The 12625-nt window shown below is 44.6% G+C and overlaps 1 protein-coding gene across 6 annotated transcripts in view; it reads right to left on the bottom strand.

Moving 5' to 3' along the window:
• LOC138259714 (leucine-rich repeat and fibronectin type III domain-containing protein 1-like protein) overlaps positions 1–12625 on the bottom strand; it is a 3031897-nt gene that overhangs the window by 2125953 nt on the left and 893319 nt on the right. For all 6 annotated transcript variants that reach the window (XM_069207608.1, XM_069207606.1, XM_069207609.1 and 3 more), the window contains one exon: positions 2304–2381. The gene's annotated coding sequence lies outside the window, so the exon portion shown is untranslated. The remainder of the gene's footprint in view (positions 1–2303; positions 2382–12625) is intronic.

The following is a 12625-nucleotide window of genomic DNA, read 5'->3' as shown; positions in this document are numbered from 1 at the left end:
TCCCTCGATGATGTAATCATGTATCTATATATTTACTACTCTAATCCTACTGTATAACAGAAAAAAAACACTTACTCTCTCGAAAGCTTTACTCTGTCTGACCATCACTCTATACCTCTATCAGTCTATTATCTATCTCCACTTTCTGACTCATTCCAAACACATACTACTATTATGATCTCCAAAATAACCCTTCCCAGACTCTTCCCTCCTCTACACCTCCTGGCTCGCCCCAAATCTCAGTTTACAACTATGAACTCTTAAATAACCCTACTAAGTTCTCCTTCATTTATCTCTTCTTTGACCCATCCCAAACCTCATCTTACTACTATGATCTCACAATTTACACTTTTGGATTCATCTCACATCTATCCCTTCATTTTTCTATTCAAATCAACTGAGAGACTCACATGTCCTCTGCTCAAATTAACTCATACCTCCCTATACTAATACTAACACTTTACTCATATTTCCATATACTCACCATATAATTCACCACAAATCCTTTTTGGGTTCCGGAGTAGCGGGCTACTCACCAAAAAATGCTTGAGGCCTCGTCAGGAGTAGTAAGCACTATATAACCACAATTAGTATTACAGCCAGTGTTTTTAATATGCTTGCTTGTAAAATGAGATGAAGTTTGAATTTTCTGTGTCAATGAGTAACTCTGTAACCATCCCACATATTGTGGTCAAACGCGGTCATATGTACTAACCTGAGTGGTTTTGTGGTTACTTATCCTTTAGCACTTTGTGTGACCACAACAAAAGCAAACTCTGTTTGCACTGAATTAGTGTATTTTTTTAACTCTAATTCGGTGCAAAACGAACTCCATATTTATACTTTGGCGCTAGACCCATTTAGTGCCAAATTTATGGAGTTAAAGTCATTTTTTGGAAGTGGAAACCTACCTTGCCTTAATGAGATGCACTGTAGGCGTTCCTGTGCAAAAAATGACTATGGCCTTAACGCCATATTTATACTCCTGTGCAAAAATGGTGCATGGGAGGGAGGGAGGAGGAGTAAAAAAATTATGCAAAGCTTGCTTTGCCCCATTTTTTTATGCCTGGGTCAGGGCAGGCATTAGGGGACCTGTGGGCCTATTTCCATGGTGCCTTCCCCAGACCCCAGGGACCCCCCCCCCCCACTCACCAGAGGGACTGCGGAGGATGGGGGACCCCATCCAAGGTAAGTACAGGTAACTATTGCATTTTATTTTTAAAAGTGCCACTGGGGGTCCTGAAATGGGACCCCCTACATGGCATTGGGTGCAATGGCCATGCCCAGGGGACCCTGGTCCCCTGTGCTGGCCATTGGGGTGGTGGGCATGACTCCTGTTTTTTGTAAAACAGGAGTCATGTGGTATGGATGGTTTTGCATCAGAAAATGACTCTAGGCTTGTTAGAGTCATATTTTTTTTACTCTAACCTGCCTAACGTCATTTTTTGGTGCAAAATCCCCTTCTTCCATAGCGCCAGCACCCACTCGACTAACATCATTTTTTTTACGCTAGCCCACCTTTTGCACCAGCTTGCACCATTCCATAAATATGGTTAGTACACTTTTTCACCAAAAAGTATAAATCAGGGCCTAAGTTTTGAATATTAGACTGACAATTTTAGATTTTTTTAAATCAACGTAGAGATTCCAGATTTTTGTGTGCAATTTAGTAATACATCACTGTTCTCACAGCTTCAACAACTTCTATGGAAAATCTGTAAAAGCATGCCCATGGGCTAATGTAATTCATTCAATGCCCTTTATGACTCAGCAACAACCTTGTAGACTTCTAATGTTCTGAGGCTTTCAGATAATATTGTATACAGCTTTGGACTCATTATTAGTGTACTATTGGGGACCCTGTTAAATCCTCAAGCTCTCAGAATTTCCTTTACTGGGGACATTTGGTAATTTCGTGGGAGATGGAGTTAACTGGAATTACAATTTATACCCTGAGAATCACCGAAGTATTGAGACATTTAGGGAGAAATGTATATATTCTGTCTCAATTGCTCTAATTTTCCTTCCTCATTACTTCCCAGATGTTCTCACTTGGAAGTATCTGGATGAAATGACCCGAACCTCCGAATATACAACGGCTCTTAGCCCAGATGGAACCAGTAAATTCTGAAATCAGCCCAGTTGGGATTACCAAGCCACTTTTAATGAGGTCTCTCATGTCTAAACATACAGAAAGGAACTGAATTGTGATCTAGTTGGACATGTCAGCAAAGTAGGTCATCCCTTCTGCGTTTAACTAATAAGTACACAAAGGACAATTCTCTTTTCAATTTGCAAATTACCTATACTTTGCCATAGGAGTCAGAGCTTTAGTATTCCGGGTCAGAGCATCCAACGAGATTGATGAGCTCGGTTTCCACCTGCACATGTAGAAGAAAAACAGAGTATTCACTATGTCAGTTTTTAAGGAGGAAAAAAGTGCAGCATGACGTAATTGCAATGTACATATATATCGCATCAATTAGTTGATTCATAAATCTGTGCATTATTGTGTTCCCCCTGGCTCCTGGATGTAATTTATCTGCTGTAAACCTTTAGGGTAATTGCGCTTTTATGGATTTTTAATTATTGCTCAGAATATTCATAGCAGCTTCCTGGCAATAGAACGCTCTCCTCCTCTAGTTATCAATTTTAGGTTAATAAACAGATCACGTTAAAACTGTTCTTATCACCTAAAGTTTGTGTGCGCATTTCGCAGGTAAGATCAATTATTGCAGAGGCATCATTTCCAGACATCAGATGGATGATTTTAAATTAGCTCTTTCAATTAAAGATTGATGCTTAATTTGAGCCAGTTTTTGCAGGTGGGGGCCACCTACACTTATATTTGGAGAATGGCACTAATGTTTCACCATCAAACTTTGATCCAGAACAATACAGAGAAACACAAACATGAGAAAGAAAGATGAAGTGAAAGTTGGAAAACCAGTGTCAAAGGGAGAAAGAAGAGATGACAAGGACCTAGAAGAGTGAAATACAGAGACATGGAGTGTGTTGTTGTGGATTAAACAGGCATGATGTAGGATGAAGACATGCAGTCTTCATGTTCGGCACCCTGGCCAACACTTTGGGCCTGTTGCTATGACCCGGGGTAGCTATGTGCACCTAATAATTATCAGAACGTTTAAGAAAAACATATTTTCCTATGGTGTTTCATTCAACTCGATAGTAACGAACATAAACACACCTCAGTAATGTTCTGTTACAAACGTAAACCTACAGGTGATTTTTCTGTTTTAGTAATGCAACACATGTAGCCTGGGTCGTACATGTTTAGGTGTGCATCACACATACACAAGGTAATTCAAGCTCAAAGTAACACAAGATGAGACAGTGCACCATGCCTCAAGTTTCAGCTTTATTTTGTACAAGTCCAAAACAGTGCTACTTTATGCCAAAGTAAGCAAGTAGGGTATACATTCAACGAATGCTTGTTTTCTCCGTAACACAAATAGGCATGAAGACAGAGCCAAATCACATTGGGAGAGAGGGGCGCAACACAGACCACTGACTATTTATATTGTTAAAAGGACCGCTTTATTGAAACAGGTACACATTACAACTGAATCCTGGGCCAACCGCCTTACAAAACTAATACCTCTATACACATTAAAATAATCTATCTAGTATCCAACCAACCCCTGCAGACCCACCCACATAACCAACCCAGCAAACATCTTATATCTATTAATACTCCTTTCCACATTTCCAACTTTAATTTTCTCAGCATTCCCAAACCTTAACTTTCCATTACAGCCCATCATGTAAGTCTTAACCTAAAATCAACTAAAACTTATAACCTTAACTTTTAACTTCCTGCCTGCCCTCCCTTTCCCATGTTTCACCAATAGCAATGCCAATTCAATTACTGTGAATTACTGCAAAAAACATTCCAAGTCCCCACCACCCAGAAAAAAATACTTGCTGACTTTTTCTGCCCCCCAGCCAATCTCCTGATGCCCTTTTCTATCTCTGAATGTTAAAGGTCCGAGACAATGCTTCCCTCAATTCCAACTGATACAATTCCATGCCTACTCTAGAAAGATGAACCCCATCACTCCCGAAGAACTCTGTATGATCATATCTAATGTTCATATGTCTAATGCATCCATATCTAAGACCTCTGCAAAATTGACTCATCTCCCTGTTCACCTTCTAGCGAGCTCTGTCTACCGTTGAGAGTTCCTGGCCCCCTCCACTGTCTGCGGGGTACAAACTTTGTCCAAAGCACAAAGAAACCTGAGCACTGCTCCTTTATCTGCTCGAGGTCCAGTTTCATCGCCCTCACCAAAAGTATAACTTTCTTTAATGTTAAGTTGTTCTCACCCAAGTAAGAACCACAACATCTGGGAGTTTACCTCCCATTATCATACCATTCAAGCACTGCATCAAATCTTACCATCGCATCCCCCCTTTGCCCTGCCAGGTAATCGAAAAATAACAGTGCTCAAATCCCAAACATGTCCCAAAGTCCCTCTGCTTTGCTTGCCGCTCTGCACACAGGATGAATGAATGACCAACTACCCAAATGGCCAACCTGTCTGTCGCAGCCCGATGCGGAAAGAATGAGTACCATATGCCACTGCATTCCCCCAGAGAGCCAATAGAGCCTTGTGGAGTACTGAAAAGAGCTGGAATGCTGTAACCTTTGCCCTGACTGATGCCGATTACCCCTCTACTCGCTACCCCATGGAGCGTAGCCAATGAGTCGGGCCATTACGAGGCAATAGAGCAGCGATGATAAGGCATGCAGGACTACATTCTTACTCTGACATCTTCGATTGGTTTTCGAGCTGTGCAGCTGAATTTCCAGTCTGTTCTCCACACTTGTGATGTCTGCCCACAACACACCAGCTTTCCTTCTACATCCCGCAACACGAAAAGCCTAAAAAAACATCCAGGACATGAGGGGGAGAACAAGCAAACCTCTACCGCTCTGCTGCACACTCTGGGGAGCTTCTGCAGCACTTTACACAACAATCCCAATGTCAGTGGCCTCTGAAGTTTCCCCAGATGCTCCTTCTCTCTTGCCCAACCCTTGATCATTTCAAACCTAGTTACCCTAATGACGGGCCGTAACGCCACAGCAGCTTTCTAATGAATGCAATACCCATGAGTTTACCATCAATCAACACTTGTGAGAGGCCCCTCTCCATCATGACCAAGAAAAACTGGACTGCATCATCTGTTCTACTCCAACCTGCCACCATGCGTTGCGCTCCTAATGCCACAAATGCTGCCCACGCCTGGCCATACGCTCTCTTTGTCGACTCTGCTGGGGACCTTGCCACCAATTGTACCATCCTGTTTTGCCTTCTGACCACAGATCCACTGCTATAGGGGTCTTGCATTTGTCCACTTCCATGGCCAGCCCATGGAATCTCTTCCACTGCGAATAAGACAAAGAATCCGCAATGTCATGCCCAGAACATGCCAAGCCCCGAAAGTGATATCATGTCCCAGGCAGCCCAGAACAAAAATAGGCAATCATTTCAGTACCTGAGCATCTCTCACCAATTGCCTTTTGACTTCGTACATGACTGCCATGTTGTCAATCCGAAACAGAACTTTCCTGTGTGCCGATTTCACACTCAAGTCACCGGCACCTCCAGGGGAAAGAGGTCCAAGAATGCAATGCTCCTGCCCCCCACTTTCTACATTGCTGCCCATTCTTCCACTAGCCAGCGACACTACCAGTAAAGACCAAAACCGAATCTGAGAATATCTGTATGTCCCAGTCTAGACCTTTCTGTCCGGCAAAAGGATCCTATTGAAGGGATCCAAGAAAAACTTCCACATATTGAGGTCCTCCTTAACCCTCGCTGACATGCGCACATGATGGTGTCGCAAGTATCTCCCTAAGAGTGCCAGCCCCAGCTGCCTGCAAAATGTTCTCCCTGCTTTGACCACCCAACATTCAAAGTTCAAGTGTCCTAGGAGCACCTGAATTTCCCACACTTTCACCTTCTCTCTCACCAGGATTCCTAGCAACAGGTTCTGAATTGTATCCTTTTTCTTTTGCGGCAATCTTCCCTCCATTTTGATTGAATTGCTTTCCATTCCCAACAAAGACAGCACTGTGCTGGAATCCACTGTCTTTTCAGGGGCCAGGAGCACACACAAATTATTCCTGAGCTCTTGGAACCTTACCAGCACCTGCTGGCAGTCTGCGGAGCCATGTGCCCCCACAAAGAAAAAATCCTCCAAGTATTGTATCACCAGCGCGTGACCTGTCTGCTATGTGAAGAGCCATTGCAAGAAGGAACTGAAACATTTGAACAGTGCATTTGATATTGAACATCCCATTGATAGAGGCTTGTTAACATACAGTTTCCCCCACAATACATCCCCAACAGTTGAAGGTCCTCTGGGTGTACCGGAAGCAGCTGAAAAGCTGACTTCACATCACACTTGGCCATCATCCCTCCTGGTCCTGCTGATACTACCAATGCCATTGCCACATCCACCGAGGAGTATGAAATTGAAGCCATTTAATCTGAAATTAAATAATTTACTAACCCACCTTAGGGTCATAAGAAATGCTGTATCAGACAAGGTTGCCAATGCTCTTTTTTGGGCACCACCCCGTCGGTGAGACAATCAAGTTTTCCACTAGTCAGTCCTCAAATGGGCCCACCATTCTACCTTTTGCACCTCCTTGTCTATCTTTCCTGCATTGCTTCCCAGTGTCCCATGGCCGACTGCAGATTGTCTGAACATCTGCAAACCTAGAGTCCCTCATAATCCAAAACCCAATCTGAAACCTTCCCTCCAAAGGCTTGCCTTCTTGAGCCAGTATTACCACCATAGACAGTACTGCAACCTGTCCAACTTGACTGGAGTACGAGCCTTTCACACCAGATCCCTGTGTCCTTCACCCTCTGTTGCTGTAATGCTGCTGCTGCTGGTGATTCCCTTGAGTATTGGCATTGTGCTGCCATTGCTTTGTCTTTTGTCCCTGGTAACCCCCCGTGGCTTAAAACAGCATATAACAGCATGTCTACCCGTACACTTAGAACACTTGTGCCGAAACTTGCAGTATTCTTGCATACACAAGCCCTTGTTGTAGTCCCAGCAGGCTCCCACTGACCCAGTCTGAGCCCTGGAAGTGGTTTCCATCCCTTCCCAAGTGGGATGCTCTGGGACGGGCTAATCAACGATTGGCAAAGCACTGGCAGTAAATATTGTCTTACCGGGTCCCTAGCCAAGCGCACCCTGAATTCCTCATCATACTGAGTCCAGGCACACCCCTAGAAAGTAATTTGAAAGTAATTTGTGTTTTACATATTATTTCCATGTATTTGAAAAAGGCCACGCATCCCTCAGGAAGTTTCTCGCAGTACACCGTAGCATATATTGAAAATGCTGAGGTCCAATTTTCTTTTGTCAAGGGAACCTTTGGTCTCTTGGACAATTTGTATTCCTTCTCCTTTAACCCCCATCCTTGGCATGCACTTCCCTACAAAGGGGTTTCAACATCTCCACATACTCCTTCTTCCAAATATTTTCTTTTATTGCTAGCATCAGGTGTGCCCCCAATGGCTTTGACGTCCCCATACAAGGAAGCCGCTTAATTTTCATTTCCTTACTGTCCAGACCCTTACCTTTATCACTTTTTTTGCTCAGAATGTTCCTCTCTGCACCTTCTGCACACTCTTGACTATATTCTCCACTTCTTCTGACCACTACCGATGCATTACCTTTTTCTTTTGTTGCTTCACCAGCCTAACCATCTGTCGCTACACCCACATCTGTCATGTAATTACTTTTTCTCAGCTGTTCCCCTATGCCTGTGTTGTGCCCTGCATCCACACCATTTGACACCATAATCAGAACCACTCCTAACTGGTTGCCCTTACCTGGCTCCAAGGTCCATGCCCATACCAAAGCATGCTACCTTGCCAGGTTCCTCCTTGTCCCTACCTACCTCTGCCAGTCCTCCTCTGTCTGCAACACACTACACAAAAATGCAGTAGCTGGTTCCCCCTGTGGTGTCCTGACCTGTGACTCCAGAGGTTCCTTACTATCTTGTACCTCACTTTCTTAAGGGCTGTCTTCGTCATAATCACCCAGGGAAACACCAATGGTGTCCTCTGTCCTAGCCCAACCCAGTCCCACACACACCATTTTTTCCACTTGTAATTTGGCCTGGCGCCCGGCGTCCAGGAGGACCATAGGAGCCCCACCATGAGGTTCTTTGGACTTTGTGCATCAATCTTCTGCATCAATGTAGCCGGAGGCCGTCCAAGCCCTTCCAGCTAGTGGAGCTGACAAGGATGTTCTGGCCCTACTTCTGGCGACTGCATGGATGTTCTGGCCCTACTTCTGGCGACTGCAATGAGATCCCCTGCAGATGCCCAGTGAACTGTTCTTGGCTCAGTTATTGCTTCACCCCGGTGCCAATGAGCCCTGCCATGCTTTCTTGAGCCTGGAAACCTTCAGTGCTCTGACACCTGTGAACAAGAAGACAGGACTGTGTTCTGGTGCTCCTCGCCCACCCCTCCTGCCCAGCCCATTCCAGTGTGCCCCCAAAGGGTTCCTGTTTCTGGTCCTCTACTCCACTGCTCAAATTCTGGCCCTCCCCCTGAAACTCCCTGTGCCTATGGTAAGGGAGCTGCACCCCATCTGTATCCTCCTCAACCCCACTTAACTCTAGCATGGCTGCCCCACATACTATTGCTGGACCTGACTTGGTGTGAGAGGGACCTGAGGTCTTCTGACTCCTGACAACTGCTCGTCTGCGCCCCAGGTGCCCCCATCTGCCCACTGTGCCTTTAGCCTCATATGTGCCCTCATTCATCTCCGCTGCACTGGTAGATGTTGGCTGCAGCTTGTTGGACAGAGTGCATGCCAGCATGGCCACCGCCACATGATGGAATGCCAGGCACATCTGGCCAGACATGCTGTTTTCTTTAGGTCCCTCCTACCAGCAAGCCCACGCAACCTCCTTTGTGAAGCAGGTGCATGGCCTCAGCAACCTTCTCCTCACTTGAAAACATGCTCAAACAAGGGGGGCACTAATATTTAAACAGGGCAAAAAAAAGGAACCACAGACGCCAAAATGAACCACGGAGGCCTCCCTATCACCAGCCACCAACTCACCTTTTTCCAAAATGGTGACAGGGAGCCCAGTTGGAGCCCCCATATACCCTTTGGGGCTACAACTCAGCTTCTTAGAAACCCAAAGGAGATTGCAGCCGTCAAACTGTACCATCTCCCAAAACACCCATGGGGCAGAATACTCAGAGTAGGACCCAATCTACAAAAATAGACATGCTGTAGTTGTTATGTTTCGTACAGGTGTACAAACAGCTGCCTTGTGGGGGTACAGCTTCATAATGTGGCATAGAGGGCAAGGGCCATTACACTATCTTACGTAGGATTTGAACGGGGAAGCATACTATTCCTAGTGAGATTCTTATATGGAGCCAAAGAGGGGTCAAAAGCACTGGATTTGTACTGCACAGAGAGGCAAAGTGTGGTCACCGTATCTTAGTTGATCAGGCTTTGTGCCAAAACCTATGAGTGTTTATGTTGATCCGCTGACAGAAATACCACTTGATGCAAAGTGACCCAAACGGGTTTGGCGCTGTGATCATCTTTCTACTGCAAAGCTCCTTTTGTGCTGGATAGTAGATTAAGGGGGAGATTTACAAACATTTTGCACTGGGTTAGCATCACAAAAGTGACACAAACAGAACAAAATGTTTTTTTCCTAATTGTCTTTCCATCGCGAAGTACCCTAAAAGTAACTCAAGCAGCACAAAGCACTGATTACGTCACTTAGCACCAAGGGGGTGTCACATGGGTGGTACATGGGCATTCCCATGCAACCACCCATGCCTTTGGACACAGAACAATAATAGACCTGGTTTAGTGTGAAAAGGTAACATCATTTGAAAAGAGGCACTAAAAGGTTACATGTTTTCTTTTCTCCTTTCTTTTCCGACTTTGCATGCGGGCTGCACTGTGCAGCACGCATAAAAAGAAGGGGACATTTTAAAGTGTGTCTAAGCGTAGTATATTGTACTGGAAGTGTACCCTTCCAATACCAAACCTATGCTAGACTCACATACACACCCTTGCATTATGGCGCAAAGGTGTGTGCATGTGGGGCACAGCAGCTACAATCAGACCCTGTGCTAAGGAGAGTGCCGTATTTCTCCTGCTCCCTCCCTGCCACAGAACGCAGCACAGCATTTTTGGCTGCTATGCTGGGTTTCATGCCGTTTTTGTAAATCTGGGCCTAAGTGCGTCTTTGCACCTGGCTTTTTATTGTATTGGCATACGCATAACTTGCTGCTGTCATTGGTTTAGCCCAAAATCATTGTAAAATCAAATCACAATACTGAAACTTGTAAATGGTCATGAAGACACACCAAATCATAATCCAGTGAGCAATTTGGAAGGTGTGCTGCATTCCTTAGAAATAGCTCGAACTTTCAATATACAGTGCATGAAATATATTGTATTTTTAGGTGGTTCACTTACAAATAAAGACAATTGGTACTCTCTGCACACTTCAGCATCCTTTGGTTTGTTGGTTGATTTTTGCAGTTTTGTATTACACAAACTTAGCACAAGTGCATCAGAATGTGTCACAATACAATCAGACCTTGCACATGTTTTAAATGGGTGGGAAGACCACGGGTCAGACATACAACCATTTTTAGTGGTCGTAAATGGCAAGTCGGGCAATTTGCAACCACTTAAAAGGGTTAAAGCATGATTCAACCCTATTTTGCGAGTCAGTAACCCGTTACCAACTCGCAAAATAGGTTTCTGAGTCTCTATTAGGAAAGGACGTGCCAAGGGCATCCAGGGGTCACAGGGGGATGTACAATTGTTTTGCGACCGAAATGCGGTCACAAAACAATTGCAGTTCACAGCCTACTTCAAGTAGGTGGTAAGCAAGCCGTAAACGGAAAGGAGGACCCAGAGGGCCCCTTTCCCTTTTGATTGGTAGCAAAAACATTTTTTGAGAGCAGGCAGTGGTCCCATATAAAGTGTAATGGAAACGTTTTATTTTTATTTTTGAAATGCATCACATTTTCCTTTAAGGTAAAGTAAAGGGCAGCAGAAACTCCCTGAATTCAAAGAGTTCCATTAATTATTCTTCTAAACACTCTCCAATCTGGAATGTCTAAAATGATCCTGCAATTCTCTCTCCATCTTAGGTATCACCGGATTTGACCACAGTAAAAATGTAAGCTACTGTGTCTATGGGCACCTGCACTACACATACTACATGCACAGTTGTGACTCATACATTTTGCAAACACTCGCTACTCATCTTTCATCCGGATGAGTGAGGGACCTGGCTGTAGGGAAAAAGGTGGGAAGTGCCAGTATGCCCTCCTTCTAGCAGGGGGTGGAAAAAGGGCTGCACTGCTTATACAAATTAGTGGTGTAGCCACCACCGTCAGTCCGCAACAGTGCACCAACGGGACAGTAGTCATACTTGTGCAAGGAGGGCACACATTCTATGATCTTCTGCCTCAGACCCCCGCAATGAGTCTCATTCATTGTCAAAACAGGTGGCTGCACACATACATGATCGTCATTAGTACTGAAATGGGGATCAACACAATATATCTTGCTAAGGTTAACGCAAGGAAGGGTTGCATATTCTGCAGAGCCAAACAGGGGGAACTTTTACCATCCCAAGACCTACATTTAAGTGTTCAAATGTAAGGTTGCAGGCTACAATCTTTATGGAGTGTGTTAGACCCTACATGGGGAGATCACAGGGCAAACAACGGCTACACTGCCCCAACTGTGATGGATGAGGGTATTGCCGCTGGTACTGTGGGGTTTTCCTACTATGTCTCTAAATCTACAAACTGGGCAAAGTACAAACCTTTCTGCACTTGACTCCCAGGGTAGCAATGGCAAGTAGTCTCAGACTTCTCAGGTAAGTAGTATGGGATTCAGGAGCACAGAGCACATCAGTCAATTAACAGAAAAAATAACCTAATTTTAAAACACAAGTGCTTTCATTACACAGCAGATTATAAACTTCACAATTCTATTACATTGGCGAATATCGGGGTGAATTCCTGGTGGCGATTATCACAACTACTGTATTTGTCCACCCACACCCTAACCATTCCCATGTTTTTTCCCACCAGGGTGAACTTTGTAGCTACCGTCTCCCATATTTGGTTGCAGAGGCAACAACCCTCACAGTGATTCTTGCCAATGCATTTTACTGTTTGATACGAGGCTGCGTCTGAAGGACACAGCCCTGTACCAAACAGTAATATTATATATATTTTTTAAAATAAAATGCCAAAACAGGATTTTCTTTATGAAAAGAAAGAAAGTATTGCTCCCCTCACCAAGGGAGACTTCTCCCATGGTGGAGGGAGCATTATAATGTTTTTACTGTTCCTTGCCACCAGGTTTTTACCTGGGGTCAGAAGCAGTAAGAAATGTCAACACATGTGCCTATCTAAATTGGGCGAATAGCCATTTCTCTGATGGCCCTTACCCCACAGGGCCATCAGAGACGTCTGGCCATGGCTCAAACAGAGTAGGCTCCACTTATGATCTGCCCACAATTACATTTGGTCGCCAAACCACTATATTCGTGGGGAGGGAA

Source organism: Pleurodeles waltl, chromosome 9, assembly GCF_031143425.1.
Source record: "Pleurodeles waltl isolate 20211129_DDA chromosome 9, aPleWal1.hap1.20221129, whole genome shotgun sequence".
Classification (NCBI taxonomy): domain Eukaryota; kingdom Metazoa; phylum Chordata; class Amphibia; order Caudata; family Salamandridae; genus Pleurodeles; species Pleurodeles waltl.
Note: the sequence above shows the minus strand (reverse complement) of the source record. Positions and strands in the feature narration are given on the sequence as shown.